At 41.3% G+C, this 18,854-nt stretch overlaps 1 pseudogene; it reads right to left on the reverse strand.

Annotated features, from left to right (window-relative positions):
- Positions 1-16,149: 16,149 nt before the first annotated feature.
- On the reverse strand, positions 16,150-16,772 carry LOC101441713 (protein CDV3 homolog pseudogene; annotated as a pseudogene).
- Between the last annotated feature and the right edge of the window lie 2,082 nt (positions 16,773-18,854).

The raw sequence follows: 18,854 nt of genomic DNA on the forward strand, positions 1-18,854 counted from the left end.
CATCCATCAATCCATTTTCTAAATACTTGATTGTAGGTTGTATACATCATGTTCCTTCAACACTTAAAACTTTCATGTATATTTCCTAAGAACAAGGATATTTACTTATTTAATCACCCTAAGTACAGCTATCAAGTTAAAGAAATTTGAAGTTTATGTAACGCTTACAATCCAGATTCCAATTTTTTTCATATGTCTAAATAATGGTCCTTAGAGCCTTTTCTCCCCTCTTGATAAAACTCATCCAGGATCATGTATTGCATTTAATTGTCATTGTCTCTTTAGTTTCTCTTTTTTTTTTAAATTGTGGGAACATATATGCAACAAACTTTCCCGTCTCAACCATTTCCAATCACACCATTCAATGGGATTGATCACATTCACAATATTGCAGTACCCTCACCAACTTTGATTCCTGAAGCTTTCCCATCTCTCCAAACAGAAACCCTACACCTATTATGCATTAACCCCCCATTACCCCTTCCCCTGCCCATGGCAACTTCTATTCTAACTTCTGTCTCTGTGTTCACATATTCTCTGGTATTTTCTTTGTAGTTACTGTGGGACTTACATATATTTTTAAACATTGAATGTTTTTTCCCTTTATTTTTAAAGAAGCTTTACATTACATAAATGCTTCATGGAAAATATAGGGGATTCCCATATTTTCCATCCCTCCCCCTCCCCCCCACACTTTCCCCATTAACAACATCTTTCATCAGTGTGGTGTATTTGTTATAATTAATGAACACATATTGAAGCATTGCTACTAACCATTGTCTATAGTTCTATGATTTACACTTTGCTCTGCAGTTTTATAGGTTCTGACAAAATGTATAATGGCTTGTACCTGTTATTGCAATATCATGCAGAACAATTCCAATGTCCCAGAAATGTCCATGGGGCTTAAATTTAACATCCTAACTTTATGACAATCTCATTTGCTTTGATACCAACTTAACGTCAGTAATATACACAAGCTATGTTCCTATACCCCTCCATCTCCCTACCTTTATGTAGTTCTCATCACAAATTACATTTTTACACGTGTCCAAAATGTATAAATGATTTATCATTACATGTTGTGCATTTGCCTTTTAGATCCTGTAGGAAGTAAAGAGCGGAGTTACAAATCCAAAATACAATACAGTATTACTGGCATTTATATTTCCCCATGTTATTATCCTTATAAGAGGTCTTTATTTCTTTATGCAGCTTTGATCTGTTGTCAGTTGTCCTTTCCATTCAGCCTGCAGAACTCTCTTTAGTTAACTCTTTTGGGGCCAGTCTAGTGTGATGAATTCCTTCAGCTTTTGTTAATTTGACAATTTCTTAATCTATCCATCATTTTTGAAAGACAGTTTTGCTGGATATAGAATTCTTGGTTGGCAATATTTTGCTTCCCACACTTTAAATGTGTCATCACATTGCCTTTTTGTCTTCATGGTTTCCAATGAGAAATTGGCATTAAACCTTATTGAGGCTCTCTTGCACATGGCACATTACTTCACTCTTATGGCTTTCAGAATTTTCTCTTTATCTTTGGCATTCAATAGTTTGATTATAATATGTTGTTGGAGGGTTCTACTTGGGTTTATTTGGTTTGGAGTTCATTGAACATCTTGGATGTGTATATTCATGTCTTTTGTTAAATTTGGGGATGTTTTCAGCCATTATTTCTTATATTTTTTCTGCCCCTTTCTCAAGGTACTCCTACAATGCTTATATTGGTGCACTTGATGGTGTCTCACAGCATCCTCAGACTCTGATCACTTTTCTCTGTTCTCTCTTCATTATGTTCCTCATACTGGATAATTTCAAATGTTTTATTTTCAAGTTCACAGATTCTTTCTTCTGTCAGCCCCATTCTGGTCTTGAACCCCTCTAGGGAATTTTAAATTTATGCTACTGTGGTCTTCAGCTCTGATTGTTCCTTTTCATAATTTCCATCTCTCTATTGATGTGTTCATCTATCATTTTCATGATTTTCTTCAGTTCTTTGTCCATGTTTTCCTTCAGCTTATTGAGCATACTTACGACCATTTTTTAAATGTATTTTTTACACCCCCATCCCCCTGATGATTCTCTTCTCTGCTCATTGTTTGCTTTCCTTCTCCAGGAGACATGGGAACCAAACCTGGGACCTCCCACATGGAGGTTTGAGCTACATCTGCTCCCTGCAGGCTGTGGCATCTGCTGGCTTGTGGCATCTGCTCATTTAGGAATCTGCTTGTTGCAGTGGGTGCAGAGTCGAGTTCATTACATCAGGTTCAGTGTCTAGCTCATTGCAGGGATGTGACGTCTAGCTCGTTGCAGTGGGTGCAGCGTCTGCTCATCTTCTTTTAGGAAGCACCAGGACCTGAACCCAGGACTCCCCATGTGGTAGGGGAGTGCCCTACTGGTTGAGCCACATCCACTTCCAAGACCAGTTTTTGTGTTTTTTAAATAGTTTACATTTTTTATTATCTTTTTTTAAAAGACACATAAATCACACAAAATGTTATGATAAAAATATGAGGTTCCCATATACCCCACTCCCCACACTGCCCACTCTTCCCATATTGGCAACCTTTCATTAGTGTGGTACATTCATTGTATTTGATGAATACATTGTGGAGCACTGCTACACAGCATGGACTATAGCTTATGTTGTAGTTTACACTCTCTCCCAGTCCATTCAGTGGTCAGCTAACAGGGAGGTGAGGATGGTCAACCACCATACCAGGGAACCGAGAGGGTCTACAACTGCAAGCAGAAGAATCCCATCCATCATTCATGTGGGATCTAAGCCTCCCTCCTCTTGATTTAGAGGTGGAGTGGACATCTCCATCCCAGGGTTTACAAGATAGAGAAATAAAATATGGATTAGAGTGGACTTAACTGGTATTCTACTATAGAATTATTGTGACTCTAGCAATGGAAGAAATTATATCATTGATGTGGAGACAGTGGCCACAGGAGTTGCTGAAGGCAGAGAGAGAGAAAAAGAGATGTGATATTAGGGCACTTTGGAGACTAGAACCGGTTTTTAAAAAGTTTTTTTCTGGTATGTCCCAGGTCTGATCCTTGCCATTGATGGTTTCTAATGCTTTAATCTTCTCCTTTGCCTAGGTCATCACTTCCTTTTTCTTTGTATGTTTTGTAACCTTCTGTTGAAACCTCGACATCTTGATAGTTTAATGTGTTATTGCTGGAATGTAAACTCTGAGACATTTGTTCCTTAAGCATGTATGCAGCTAGTTTTATGACAGAGCTTTCTTCGAATGCCAAGAGCTAACAAAAAAAAGGAAAAAAGAAAATATTTTTCCCAGGCGTTGCAGATTATCCTATTCAGGGCTTATCCATATGATGAATTTAGAGAAGAGCTCCAAAGCTTAGGGGGCTCCCTGATCCTTTCTGTGCACAAATCTTGTCTTGGGCATGCACATGTGGCCCTAGCAATGCCCCGGTTTAGATAGGTTCCAAATATTCCTTCTTCAATAGGAAACCATTTGCTCGTGGTCCCAGGCACTGCAGTGTGTGTTCTACAGCCGGCAGTCCCTTGCCCCAGGAAGCACAACTTGACTGCTCACCCACAGTGTTTTGTGGGAGAGCTCTGTGAACTGCCTTTTACATGTAGGGCAAGTTTTGGGATAGTGAATCACTCAGGCCACCACGGAACAGATTGGGCCAGACATACATGCTCCCACTGTGTGCACGAGAATTACTCTGCTCCTTCTGGAACCAGGACCAGGAATCTGCCATTTCTGTGCTGTGCTAGAGAGGGGATGGGGAAGGGGCCAGCCATGGCACCAGGAGCTCCCCTCTCTTTTAAGCAGCCCGTTCTTGATTTAGCACTGGCCCTGTTACTGCAGTCCTTTAACTGTTTTCTGGAGCTTTGAGAAAGGTGTTTCTGCCTAGTTTTTGCTAGTTGTTGAAAACTTTAATGGGAGGAAGGAGCCCAGAATTATCTCACTCTGCCATCTTGATTGGGGCAGGGCATCTCCCACTCGTTTTTAGTCTGTCTCTCTCTCTAGATGGAAGACTCCTCAGTGTAAAGCTATCTTTTTCATATGAAAAATGTTTGATCTCTTTAATATTATTGCCCAGTGACTCTTACCCCACCACCCTTTTTATTTCCATCACAGCACTAATCACAACCTGAACTGCTCTTTACTTGTTTTCTTTTTTATAATCTCACTCTCCCTACTAGACTGTGAGCTCCATGGGGGCAGAGAACAGGTGTCCCTTGTTCACTTCCGTGTCTCCAATACCCAACACAGGCCCTGGAACTGGAAGAAGACATAGCCTTACCTTTTGTGTTTAGAACAAGATGCCCTGGCCCTCTCTTCCTGCATATACGCTGCCTGTGTTCAACTGTCTAATCTAGAATTGCGTGGTATTGGTTGCTGATTCTAAAAAAAATAAGAATAAACAAGAAATTATTTTTCCTATTCCTTCACATATTTTCCTCCAGAATATTTTCCTATTCTATCACAGAGGACTTAGGCATAACTTTCGAATGGTATTACTGGAATGCAAGAGTGCCTAAGAAAATGTTGAGGAGCTTGGAAAACTATTTGTGTTACTTAGCAGCTGCAATGTTGAGAAATATATTTTATTCCATGTGTGCACTGGAAAACACAAACAGCCTCTCATTTTTCAGCACTCCCCCAGCTATTAATTTTAAAAGGCTTTTCCACATTACAAAAGTAACAACTAAACCAAACCAAATAATACCGGCTATGTTGACTAAGATTAAAATCCCACTGGTTAACAGGAATTAACAGAGTTAACTGCTACAAGTTGTAGTGAATGGGTAGAGTCCCATATTTTGGAGCTACTTTGAGGTGGAAGGTATAGTGGTGGGCACCTGGCTGGGATCCAGGGAGGGAGGTATGGGAACCAAGTCAAATCTCCACTTCGCACCGTACTTCCACTAACATGATTCTTGTCTTCTTCCTCTGCATCTGGCTTCTTGCCTTGGTAACTTATGTTCATGAAGTTACTAGTATTTCTATTTTATGGCTACAATATTGTGTAATATCAAATATTCAGACCCTACAATTAAATGTCTATGGAGTACAACTGCTATGCAAAGATGAATTGTTTTGTCTATGACCTACCTAACAATTGCTGAGATGGCAGAGTTTATATAGAATCTAGCCTTGCTTGTGTCCTTTACCACTGGAACATTGCTTTAAAACTTAAATCTTCAGAGGTCCAAACGGTTTCAGGAAGCGGGCTTGCAAACTAAATATATGTTCAGTTATTTTCATCTAGTGGGTAACCAATATCTCATTCTCATTTTCTAATATGTTGATGCAGAACTCCTTTGACACTGCTTATAGACAGTTGCGTAACTTGATATAATACTTCTTGGGCCCATAGCCACTTGAACTATTGCTTTCTCAAATTTCAACTAGGCCTGCAGCAGTTCTGTTCAAAATCCTGATGTTAAAACATCTTGTTTGAAAATATTCAAACCATTGCTTTCAATTATACATTTCATCAGGATCTATTCCCTAAAGTTAAAGAGAATGGAATCTTAGAAACTCTAAGCTTCTTACCTTCAAATAAAACAAGCCCTGCCCAACATCTCCTCTACCCCTTTTCCTGGTATGTGCATCAGCATTACAGATGTTGCTCCTGAAATGAGGAATCACCCTATTTTCCACAAGAATAGGTCTCACCCTATTCTGTCTTTTTTGGTAAAGGAGAGACAAGAATGATGTGGCTGTTGCCTGTTTCCATCTAAGGAAAGAATTGTTTTGTAAATAAGCAGAATCTTAGAAATCAGAAAGAAAGCAATTTGGCCTTGCAGAAATGTGTTAAGGGTTATTACTCATTCATTCACTCAACCAATATTTATCAAGCTCCTACTAGGTGCCAGGCGCTGTGCTAAGTGCTAGGGAATCAGCAGTGAACAAGAGACAAGGTCCCTACTCCAAAGGATTCTGATGAGACTCTTAACAGAAAGATGCCTCATATAGCGATGAGTTTAAAGGATAGATAAAGAACTTGGATAAAGTTAGATAAAGAACTTAGATAAAGAATGTTGACTTGAAAAAATTCCACATCCTATTTTTTTCTTTTTTCTTTTTTTTTTTTTTTTTTTCCCCCCCCCTAATTATTCAGCTTTTCTTCACAGGAGTCCTAGACCACAGCAATGTATATATATAATATACAGCACTCCCACACATCCACCAGAAAACCTTTTCCCTTCCACAGTGATACTCTTACGCCCTATTCATATCATATTTACTTAAAGTGATGTACAGAGTCTGAGACATTAGCTTTCTAACAAGGTGACATCTGTGCTTACATTATGGTGCATACTTTAGGATACACAGTTCTTTACATTTTTAGTTATCCTATGTTTTACATTATGGTTTACATTATCAGTCTGTCATCTCCTATATGTTATGGTGTAATATTACATGTTTTATATCCATCCTTGTGTACTCTCAAGAAACTCCTCTCTTACCCCCCATTTACTTTGGTTCCACACATTTAACGTCCATTTTCCCTTCCACCTTGGTGCCCTCAGTGATAGCCAACCTCCGTTTCCTGAGGAGCCACTTCCAGAGATAGATGGAATAGTGTTCAGGGCCTAACTTGCTCAACTGCCCCAATGCCCTGGGAGCCACCCTTTCTCTCGAGGGATACAGTTCCCTCTATTGGATGGCATTAGTCCTCCCCAGGATGTGGGTCCACCCCCACTCTCACTACTTGGGTTTCTACCCCATGGTGTCACCCACTCTGGCAGAATGAGCATTTAGACATTCCCCAGGAGCCCGTCCTGCATCAGACCCTCCCCTCCGAGCATTCTAAACAGGTAACCCTCTTTATTATATTTTGATATGATTTTCTCGGCATTTTACTCTCCACCAACACCTGACCCTCTCCTGGTTCGTATGCTACCCCTCCCTCCCCCCACTTTTGGGCAACGTTACCCACCCGTCCCTCCCCAGCCACCCTCAAACCCGCAAAGCCCCAAGCAAAGGCAACCCCTTGCCCCCCTTTTATCTCTTCTTTGTGTTCATACTTACCACCATCTCGTCTTAAATTCCACCCCTGCAGACATCGGCTCATATCCTTCCTCCACCCTCCGATTTCCTGCAAGCCTATCGTTCAGTCTCTTGCTATCTAGGGCAGCTTGTTTATTTCATATCATTGAGGTCATGTAGTATTTGTCCTTCAATGTCTGGGTTGCTTCACTCAACATAAGGTTCTCAAGATTCATCCATGTTATCACATGTGTTTGTAGTGTGTTTGTTCTTACAGCCGAGTAGTATTCCATTGTGTGTATATACCACATTTTATTGATCCACTCGTCTGTTGATGGGCATTTGGGTTGATTCCAACTTTTGGCAATAGTGAACAATGCTGCTATGAACATTGGTGTACATATATTGGTTTGTGTTCTTGTTTTCAGTTCTGCTGGGTATATTCCCAGCAGTGGTATTGCTGGGTCATATGTGCTCTGTAGTGGTCCCTAGGGGAGCAGCGACAGTCTCCCAGGTACAGTGGTGGGGACCGGGAGGGAGTGAGGGTTCAACAGTGAGCCCCTGATACTAATGACTATGCTTGTGAGCTGATAAACCCAAAATAATAACAAGGCCTAGAGCAACTTTGTGCCTGGGAATTTCCTTCTGTCAGCCTTCATGTTACTCAAATGTGGCCAGTCTCGAAGCCAAACTCAGCATGTAAATGCAATGCCTTCCCCCCAGCGTGGGACATGACACCTGGGGATGAGCCTCCCTGGCAACGAGGGACCACTATCAACTACCAACTGATGATGCAACTGGAAAATGACCTTATACGGAAGGTTCAATGCGGATCAGCAGAATATCCATGTCTACATAAAATACCATGACTTTAAAATGCTGTTTGACCTAAAGTAAGGGGGAAATGGAAAGGAGAAATGAGTTTATATGGCTACGAGTTTCTAAAAAAGAGTCTGGAGGCTGGCAGAAGGTTTGCCCTCATGCACAACTGAGCAGAGTCAAGGAGACAGATAAAGCAGATACAACCCCCAGATATTGGTTCCTTTGAGGGCTAAAGAGACCCATGGGAGTTATGGTCATGGCCGATGGGGTTAACTACCAGGGCAGATGGCCCCTCTTTGGAAATGGTGTTTATGTGTGATGAATCTGGACTCAGATGGGATCTCCCTTCATAAGACTTTCATGCTAATGTGCTGGAGGTGCAGTTAATGTTGGGGTTTAAGATATATTTAGGGGATTTGAATCTCTGGACTGACAATGTGATAGCCAGATCCTGAGCCTCAACAGACTCCAGCACCTACAGTCTGATTTATTGGACTTATCACACTCAGCTAAGATGGAGGTGAAGAAGGACAACCACCACACCATGGAGCCTAGAGTGATTACAACTGAAAATGGGAGGATTGCATCCAGCATCCAGGTGGAATCTGAGCCTCCTCTTGACATAAAGGTGCAATGGACACAACCAATCCAGTGTCCACATAGAAGAGGTGGCATTGGATTGGGAAAAGTGGACATAATGGACAAAGGGTATGGGGAAAGGCAGGAAGAGATGAGAGGTGGAGGCGTCTTCGGGACATGGAGCTGCCCTGGATGGTGCTTCAGAGGTAATCACCGGACATTGTAAATCCTCACAGGGCCTACATGATGGAATAGAGGAGAGTATGGGCCATGATGTGAACCAATGTATATGAGGTGCAGAGGTGCCCAAAGATGTACTTACCAAATCCAATGGATGTGTCATGATGATGGGAACGAGTGTTGTTGGGGGGGGGGAGAGGGGGGGTGGGGGGGTGGGGTTGAATGGGACCTCACATATATATTTTTAATGTAATATTATTACAAAGTCAATAAAAAATAAAAAAATTAAAAAAAAATATGAAATGAACAAAAAAAAAAAAACAAAAAAAAAAAAACAGAAAGATGTGAATTGAACAAATCTGGTTGACAGTGTGTTTGATGCTTTCTGGAGCACCTCTTAAGCAATAAAACAGTTTATACTATTCTGGTTCCCAGTATTTTTTTAAGAAAGTTGACCAGCCTAGTTCAGACCCTTACTAGCTCTTGTCAGGACTCTTGCACAAGCCTTCTAATTAGGTTTCTACCTCCTCCAGGTCAACTTCTCAGCATGTCCAGAGTTGGATTTCTTCTTTTTTATAATTGTGCAGTAAAATAAGTATTAATATTATATATTGATGTGCCAGCTGGGCCCTGAACCTCAGCAGAATTGCAGCTCCTACTCTCCGGTTGGTTGGACTTGCACAGGTTGGCTAAATGGAAGGCAAAGGTGGTCAACCACCACACCAGGGAACCGAGAGTACCTACAACTCCAAGCAGGAGAATTGCATCCCCCTCTTGATGTAGAGGTGGAGTGGACATCACCAACCGAGGGTCCACAGGATGGAGGAATAAAATATGGATTAGAGTGAACTTACTGGTATTCTACTATAGAACTATTGTGACTGGTAATGGAAGAAACTTCTGCATTGATATGGAGACAGTGGCCACGGTAGTTGCTGAGGGCAGAGAGAGGGATGTAGAGATGAGATATGGGGGCATTTTCGGGACTTGGAATTGTCCTAAGTGATATTGAAGGGACAGATGCTGGACATTATATATCCTGCCATAACCCACTGAATGTACTGGGGGAGAGTGTGAACTACAATGTAAACTATAATCCATGCAGTGCAGCAGGGCTCCAAAATGTTTTCACCAAATTTAATGAATGGGCCACAATGATGAAAGAGGTTGTTGATGTGGGAGGAGTTGGGGGGTGGGAAGTAGGGTATATGGGAACCGCTTATATTTTTTAATGTAACATTTTTTGTGATTTATGCATCTTTTTAAAAAAGACAATTTGTTATTAAAAATGAATAAAGATGATATATTAATAATATTAAAAGTAATTCAGTACCAAAAGCCATATATTGTAATGAAAAACCACAATCCCCCAACCACTTTTACTATCCTCTTATTCTTCTCTGCTTTAGTTGTTTCTTCTGGTAGTTATGGCCACAATTCTTTACATTATGATTTCTTTCTCACACATTTTATTCCAGTAAATATTTGTAACCATATTCACCCAAAACAAAACTAATTTAGGGAAATATAAAAAGGAAAACTTGAAATCCTTGGAATCTCAAATGTAACTTTCAATTCTGAGTGAGAAGGAAATAAAATTGTGAAGTACGTTTTCGAAGGCACTTAAATTATAATTTATCTTCCCCCAGGAAAAGAAAAATTAGTTTAAAAATTGGCTTTCCATTTTTCTTCAGAGAGTTAGGATCCTTAACCATTCTTGGAGAGTACTAAGTGGTCTCTGACATACTACTCCCTTCTTCAATTCTCCATCTTAGTAGTACGTTCTATTTTGTCACGTCATTTACATCCATATCAAAATTTCATACTTGGCCATTTACCTTCATTTTTTTCCATATATTTACTTCTTTAAAAAAAAGTTTCATTTTATTTATTTATTTCTCCCCATCCTCTCTTTGTTTTCACTTCTGGTGTCTGTTTGTCTTCCTTTTTCTTTAGGAGGTACTGGGAACTGAACCCAGAACCTCTGATGTGGGAGGGAGGCACCTAATTGCTTAACTCACCTCCATTCCCTGCTTTGTTGTATCTCTCATTATGTTTTTCTTCTTTCTCTTGTTGCATCATCTTGTGTTAGCTTGCCGTGCCTGCCTGCTGCACCAGCTCACTGTCTTCTTTAGGAGGCACTGGGAACTGAACCACGGACCTCCCATGTGGTATGTGGGAGCCCAATCACTTGAGCCACATCTGCTTCCCATATATTTACTTTTTATTCAATTTGTTAGTGTTACAGAGTTACTGTACTGCCAGAACCATGCCCAAGATTTCAAAGAAAGAAATGGTACAATGGACAGCCTCATCTACCCATCATACAGTATATTAAAACTTGAGTCACGTGCATCTTGATAATTTCACAATCTTTTAAAAAGTTGTAACAAAATTTGGAATTTTAAATCTGCTGCAAGGCTTCAGATTTCCAGTACAGTTTGCATTTAAATAATATTTCCACATATTCATCTAAGTTCATTCCTCAAAAACATAATACCCAACAAGATTTTCCTGGAAAAGATGCATATTTTTTCAAGGAAAATATGTGGCTCAATGTCCAAGAGATTATTTGTTAAGATTTTTGGTTCCCAAATGAAGTCTTCAGTTTAACCAAGAATCCCTTGTGCCTCTTTTAATCATCCAACTTCTCCTTGGCTCAGCTTCTTGCCCAAACAGATCAGAAGGCAGGCATCCTTCTTGCCACCTCAAGTAATACCAACATTACTGTCCAAAAGTGGTTGGCAGGTCCTGTGTGGAGACACTGTAACCCTCCTGGAGTCCATTTCCTGCACTGACACTTTCATCAAGACTGAACTCCTACAGGAAAAAGCTCCCACCAGGATAGTTTTATTCACCCATTTGCTTCACTCTTACCAGTAGCAAGTCTGCAACTCCTGCATTTGGCAAAGGGTTTTTTTTAATAGAGAAACCTAGACTCTGTATCAAGTGGTCACATGCTACTTTGAAATATTTCTATTGAACCAAAGAGACAAAAGTAGAAAATTATCAGAATATCTCATAAGATGGAAAGAAACTTTTCATTAACTTTAGCTTCTTCAAATCCCTTTTTTTTTTAAGATTTTTTAATTTATTTTTTATTCCCATCCCCCCCCCCCCCCATTGTTTGTGCTTGCTGTCTGCTTTTCTTCTCTTCAGGAGGCACTGGGAACCAAATCTGGGACCACCCACGTGGGAGAGAGGTGCTCAATAGCTTGACCCATCTCAGCTCCCTGCTTTGCTGTGTCTCTCATTGTCTTTCCTCTGTGTCTCTTTGTTGCATAATCTTGCTGTGTCAGCTTGCTGCACCTGCCCGCAACAGCTCACCTTTTCCAGGAGGCCCCAGGAACCGAACTCAGGACCTCTTATGTGGTAGGTGGGAGCTCGATTGCTTGAGCCACATCTGCTCCCCTTCAAATCTCTTTTAAGGACTAAAACTTACTGGGTATTCTAAGCCATAATTATGTAAAAGACCAGCGCTACATCACCTGTCTTTTGCCCCAGATTCTCCAAATGAATAGCACAAAGACACACTGGAATGTTGATAATAGAGCTAGCTGGCACAATCACTGCAGCTAGAGAACATCCAATACCTTTAAAATATGGCACAAGTATATCTTGAATTCTTGTCAGAGGTCACTCAAGTTCCAGGGAACTTATAAAATGTTTTAGGCAAGGTTCTGTTTATGTTGCTTTGAATTAATAAGAACAGGTCAGTGAATCCTTTAGCCTGAGCAGAAACCTGCTAGATACTATTTCCACTGCCATTTACCATACAATTCAGACCTGGTCTGAGACTTTAGCAGAGCCTAAAGTAGGGCCCCCCTGGCAGCTACTGTCCTTTACACCAAAGCCTATTTGGTTCTACTCTAGGGGTTGGCAAATCCACAAGACATTTCACAATCCTAATGCATAATTTAAGTTACTAAACCATGGAATATGCTGTCAAGGGACCAATTCCAAGTCAAAGCAAAAAAAAAAAAAAAAGGCTTTACAAACTTGTGGTATATACATACAATGAAATATTACTCAGCTGTAAGGAGGAATGCAGTATTAACAAATGGGATAACATGGATGAATCTTGAAGACCTTATGTTGAGTGAAGCAAGCCAGGCACTGAAGGACAAATATTACATGACCACACTGATATGACTTAAGCAAAATGAGCAGACTCATAGAGCTAGAGTCTGGAAGATAGGTTCACAGGAGACAAAAAAGGAGTAGAGGTCTGTAAGTCAATGCCATATGGGCAAAATCTATGATAAGGGGGAAGGGTGTAGTTGTGCAGTGGATGGGCATGACAGCGGTGCAGTGATGCTATTGGAATGGGTGGTGGCGGCCTGTCAGGGAGATAAGGTGGGGGGTGGGTTGCATTCTCCATGGAACTGGGGAGGGGAGTTGGGGGAGGGAGCAGATGAACTCTGGGGATTTGCTGGTATGTGGCTGAAACTACAATGTGGGGACTTTTTTTGGCAAATATGGCAAGGGAGGGTTACTGGTCTAAAGTATTGGATGTGGGGGGCATGTGGGACAGGGCATGCCAGGGGCAGGCTTCTAGGGAATATATGAGTGTTCATCCTGTCATAGTACATTGTATCAGTGGGTGGAGACCCAGACAATGAGAGGGAAGGTGTTGGCATCCCATCCTGAGGAGTCCTGCTATGTTCTCAAATACAGTGGCGGGAGTCTCTCAAGAGCGTAGTCAGTACCTAATAGGGGAGGACAGGCCAGTATGTCAAGCCCTCATTGTTGTTGCAAGTAACTAGGGATCTTGTTTTTCAAAGAGTGAAACTTGGTCTTTGCCATGGGTCCTGAGGGAAGGCAGAGGAGGAGTAGAATATATGGAACAGGGGGCATTTTGGGGGCAATGGAAGTATTCTATATGACCTTGCAATGATGGATACAGACCATGTTAAATTTCATCAAAATTTATAAAAGTGTATGGTCCAAAATGTAAACCATAATGTAAATCATTGACTATGGTTAGTGGAAATGTTTCAATATTTGTACAACAATTGAAACAAATGTACCATCCACATGTAGAATGTTATTAATAGGGGAAAGGAGAAAAGGGAGGATTTGGAGTAAATGGGAATCCCCTGTATTATGTACTTGACTTTTCTGTAACCTAAAGCTTCTTTGAAGATAAAATGAAAAAATAAGACACTGGGGTAATAGATGGAAGAAAATATCACTACATATACAAGACAACAGATCTTACAGTGATGAAAGACATAATGCCCAAATTTAATTTTTTAATTTTACTTTTTATTATTTGTTATTATTTCACATTCTTTTTAATATCTTGTCTTTTATTTGTCATTTATTTTTCATTATTATTTCATTTTCTTATAAATTTTACTTGGTTATTTTGTTGGCTTAATTTTTAAAGACGTTTTGGATCACAGACAGGTTACAACTGTGGCAGGGGAGGATCATTGGTGTGGGCTGTCAGTGATGGGGGATGCATGGGAGGAGGTTCACCTGGGGCATACATATAAGGCATAATAAAAAGTTCAAGTGTTCATGAGGCATTGTCACAGTGGATGGAGATCCACACAATAACTGAAAGAATATCCAATTCCCATCCTGGGGAGTTCTACCACATTCTCTAATGGGACAGCAAGAATCACCTGAGCACAGGGGCAGTGACTAGTGAAGGAGGATGGACCATTGACAGGCCCTTACTATTAATGACTATACTTATGAACCTTTTCTTTTGAAATTAAAAACTTAGCCTAGTATTATAGGTTGCCTAAGAGTAAGTGTAACTCAGCTAAGATGGAGTTGAATAAGGACAACCACCACACCATGGAGCCTAGAGTGATTACAACTGAAAATGGGAGGATTGCATCCAGCATCCATGTGGAATCTGAGCCTCCTCTTGACATAGAGGTGCAATGGACACAACCAATCCAATGTCCACATAGAAGAGGTGGCATTGGATTGGGAAAAGTGGACATGGTGGACGATGGGTATGGTGAAAGGCAGGAAGAGATGAGAGGTGGAGGCGTCTTTGGGACATGGAGCTGCCCTGGATGGTGCTTCAGAGGTAATCACCGGACATTGTAAATCCTCACAGGGCCCACTGGATGGAATGGAGGAGAGTATGGGCCATGATGTGAACCATTGTCTATGAGGTGCAGAGGTGCCCAAAGATGTACTTACCAAATCCAATGGATGTGTCATGATGATGGGAACGAGTGTTGTTGGGGGGGGGGGTGGGGTTGAATGGGACCTCACATATATATTTTTAATGTAATATTATTACAAAGTCAATAAAAAAAAAAGAGTAAGTGTAATATGGGGGCATTTTCAGGACATGGGAATTTTCCCGAATGACATTGCAATGAGAGATATAGTCCATTACATATCTTGTCATAACTTAAAAATTGTGTGGGAAAGACTTTAAACTATAATGTAAAGTATAATCCATACTTAGTGGCAATGCTCCAATATGTGTTCATCAATTGCAACAAATGTACCACACTAATGAAGGACGTTGTTAATGTGGGAAAGTGTGGGAAGGGGAGGGAATGAGGCATATGGGAATCCCCTCCCTACATTTTTATGTCACATTTATGTAATCTAAGTATCTTTTAAAAAATAATTTTTTCAAAAAAAGGCTTTAGTGTGGACCATAGAAAAAGTACTACTCAAATAAAAAATTATTAAAAGAAATAAAATGATTCCTCCCCCAGCCCTTTGTTCCCACTTGGTGTACCCCAGCTTGGTTTATTTTAATTTGTGGTTGCCTGGGAACACAAATAAAGGCTTAAATTACAAATCACAACCCTACACAGATTATCTGAACACATCAGTTCTTTAGAGAGGCGTGTTCCAGAAAGTCCGATGTAGCCACAGCCTACTACAGAAAGTGTTCCTTAAGGGTGGGGCACAGAACAGGTTAATTAAGGTCACTTAAATCTTCAGCTCAGAATCGGATGGCTGACTTTCTGCAGGATTTCTGATAGAAGTCCAGTGGAGCTTGTTTCCAGTTTCATATCAGCACTTAATAACTGTAACCTTCTGTAGCAGTTTGATATTATTTATGAATTCCAAAAAGAGATCTTACGTTTGTAAACCAGTTTGTTCCTCTAAGCATGATACCCTTTGATTTAAACCCAAAGGCTTTATGTTTCCTTGCTTAAATCAAGATTGGGGCTTTGATTCTACCACATCATTAGGATGAGCAGGGTTGAGTCCCCACCCCCTTGTGGGCTGATAAGACAGACTTTTACACAGAAGTAGATACACAGAGAAGATTCACAGAGGAAGAAAGAGCTCCATAGACAGGAAAGAAGCCCTGGGAAGAGAGATGAGCCATTCTGATGGTTTACAGTCGACCTTGTGAAGAGACCAGAGCAACTAAGCCAAGAAAGAAATGAGCCCTGGGAAGAGAGATGAGCCCTATGCCAGCCTACAGCTGAGATCGGAAGAAGCTGGACCCATGGAGACTTAGAGGGAAGAGGAAGGCTGAAACTTCACAGACTAATACACCTTCTTATCCAGAAGATGCGATCCACCTGAAGTCCACAATGAGTACAGCAAATCTGAGGTAGTCCACTCTTAGGAAGGCTCAGTATTTTTGGCTTTCTCCATGCATGGCAGTAACCTGCAGGGATGGGAACTGTGTATGGCTGTCTATTTTTGGTGTCACTTTTGGTGTTTTCCTTGTGGTTAACCTGGCCCCAGGAGGCGTATACATACCACTAGTCATCATAGATTCTGGGGTTTCTGTAACAATTACTAGAGCAGGAGGTGCTTAGACCAGAGCTGTTTTATTCCAGGGACCTGAAGATTTTTCTATACCACCCCCATCACCACCACCTCCACCTTCTTCCCAGTTATCACCTGAATCTTCTCTCTTTTCATTATCATATTCCTTTTCACTTATTTGCATTGTTTGAACTTGGAGACCGCTGTAATCAACCTCTTTTTGCTCAAAAATTTTCTACTCATCTTCATCCTCTGTCATAGCCTTGAATGGTGGCCCTGGGTCTCACCCCCTACCCATACCCAGGTTCCCACCATGGCCCACTGGGCCTGTGGCTCCAGTGCCCCTATTAGGGTATCACTCCTGCTGACACTGAGCCTCAAGCTCATGGCACTCACTGCCAAGTTGCTCCTCTCCTCCTCCTCCTTCTTCTTGTTCCTCTTAGAGAAGAACTTATCCAGGCCTTGCTCCTCTGTCTTGATCATGGCCATGGCCTCCTCGGCCCAGATGGGTGGGTCAGCATTGAGCATGGCCCATGGAGCTCCCAGCTTTCAGGATGGCTTCCTGCTCAGAATCCAGGGCACGGTAACACCTCAGCCCTGTGGGGTCAGCGAAATGTGTGCCTTTACACTATGGTTTTATTGATAATTCTAGATTCATCAGTTTCAGACAGCATCTACTGATTTCTAGTCATGCTAGAAAAATGCTAAATAGATGATCTAACAATTTTCCATTCATCCTCCCAGCATAGTTGTATTATATTTTAATTTCATTTGAAAATAAAACAATAGGTGTTTATACTATTACAATTATGTTGCTATCATTTATTGTGGAGTCAAATAATATACTATGATTGTTTTTCCTTTTGTGTAATATATTTTTTCCTGGGATTTCTAATTACCTTTTATTTTGCTTTGTTTTCTCTTGCTTTATCTTTCACCCATCTATCTGAAATTCTTTACCATTTCTCCATAATATTAGATATTCTTTTTTAAAAGATTTTATTTATTTATTTCTCTCCCCTCCCCCTCCCCCAACCCCACCCACCCTGGGTGTCTGTTCTCCGTGTCTATATAATTTGCTGCATTTTGTTTCTTTGTCTGCTTCTGTTATTAGTGGCACGAGAATCAGTGTTTCTCTTTGTTGTGTCGTCTTATTGTGTCAGCTCTCCATGTGTGTGGCACCACTCCTGGGCAGGCTGCACTTTCTTTCATGCTGGGCGGCTCTCCTTACAGTGTGCACTCTTTGCGCGTGGGGCTCCCCTACGCGGGGGACACCCCTGCGTGGCACGGCACTCCTTGCGTGCATCAGCACTGCACATGGGCCAGCTCCACACGGGTCAAGGAGGCCCGGGGTTTGAACCGCGGACCTCCCATGTGGTAGACAGACACCCTAACCACTGGGCCAAGTCCGTTTCCCCATATTAGATATTCTATCACATCCTCTTTGTTCTCAGATACCTCTGTTCTAGGTTTTACCATCTTTTTGCTCCACTCTAGACTGGTTGCTCTTTAGACCTGCCACACAACTGCAACCTAACACTTCCCCTTGTGGCTCACCTGTGTTGAATCCATTTTCCTGACTCATATGTTTTCTCCAATCGTGTTTTGCTTCCTCATTTTGGTAGTACATATCCCCCAATAGCTTTCTTTATTTTTTTTAAAGATTTATTTTATTTCTCTCCCCTTCCCCTCCCCCCCCCATTGTCTGCTCTATGTGTTCACTTGCTGTGTGTTCGCCTGTGTCCCCTTGCACCCTCGGTGGCTTCTGGAAACTGCATCTCTTTTTTTGTTGTTGTTGCATCATCTTGCTGCATCAGCTCTCCATGTATGCTGCACCACTCCTAGGAAGGCTGTGCTTTTTTCACATGGGGCAGATCTCGTGTAGGGCACACTCCTTGTGTATGGGGCACCCCCACGCAGGGACACCCCAGTGTGGCATGGCACTCCTTGTGCACGGCAGCTCTGCATGTGGGCCAGCTCACCACATGGGTCAGGAGGCCCTGGAAGTCGAACCCTGGACCCTCCCATATGGTAAGCGGACGCTCTATCAGTTGAGCCACATCCACTTACTTCCAATAGTCTTCTAAGAAAGAATGCATAAGAGAAAAAATTCTGACCTCTTGTACATCCAAATTCATGACTTTGACCTCATATTTGATTAGTATTTTAGCTGGGAATAGAATTCTGTATTGAAAATTATTTTCTTTCAGATTTTTTTATGGCATTGTCCAGTTTCTTTTAGAATCTAGAGAAGCCTGATATTTTTCTGATTCTCCTTTTCCTTACATGTGACTACTTTTCTGAAAGGTTTTGGGACCTTCTTTTAATCACTGTTGTTCTAACATTTCAGCTTCTTCTGTGTCTGACACCTTGAAATCAATAGTTCCTCTGGTCTATTTTTTTTTTTTTCAGATCAATTGCTTGAGGATAAGATGTGTGGCCATTGTGTGACTAAAGCACAGTTCTGATCGTGTAACTCCCCTCTCCAAAAACCTTCATGCTCCTCTTTTGCCTAGAGAGGGAAGTCCAAACTCTTTAGCATGGCATTCAATGCCCTCCAGGATC

This window comes from Dasypus novemcinctus, chromosome X (assembly GCF_030445035.2).
Source record: "Dasypus novemcinctus isolate mDasNov1 chromosome X, mDasNov1.1.hap2, whole genome shotgun sequence".
NCBI lineage: Eukaryota > Metazoa > Chordata > Mammalia > Cingulata > Dasypodidae > Dasypus > Dasypus novemcinctus.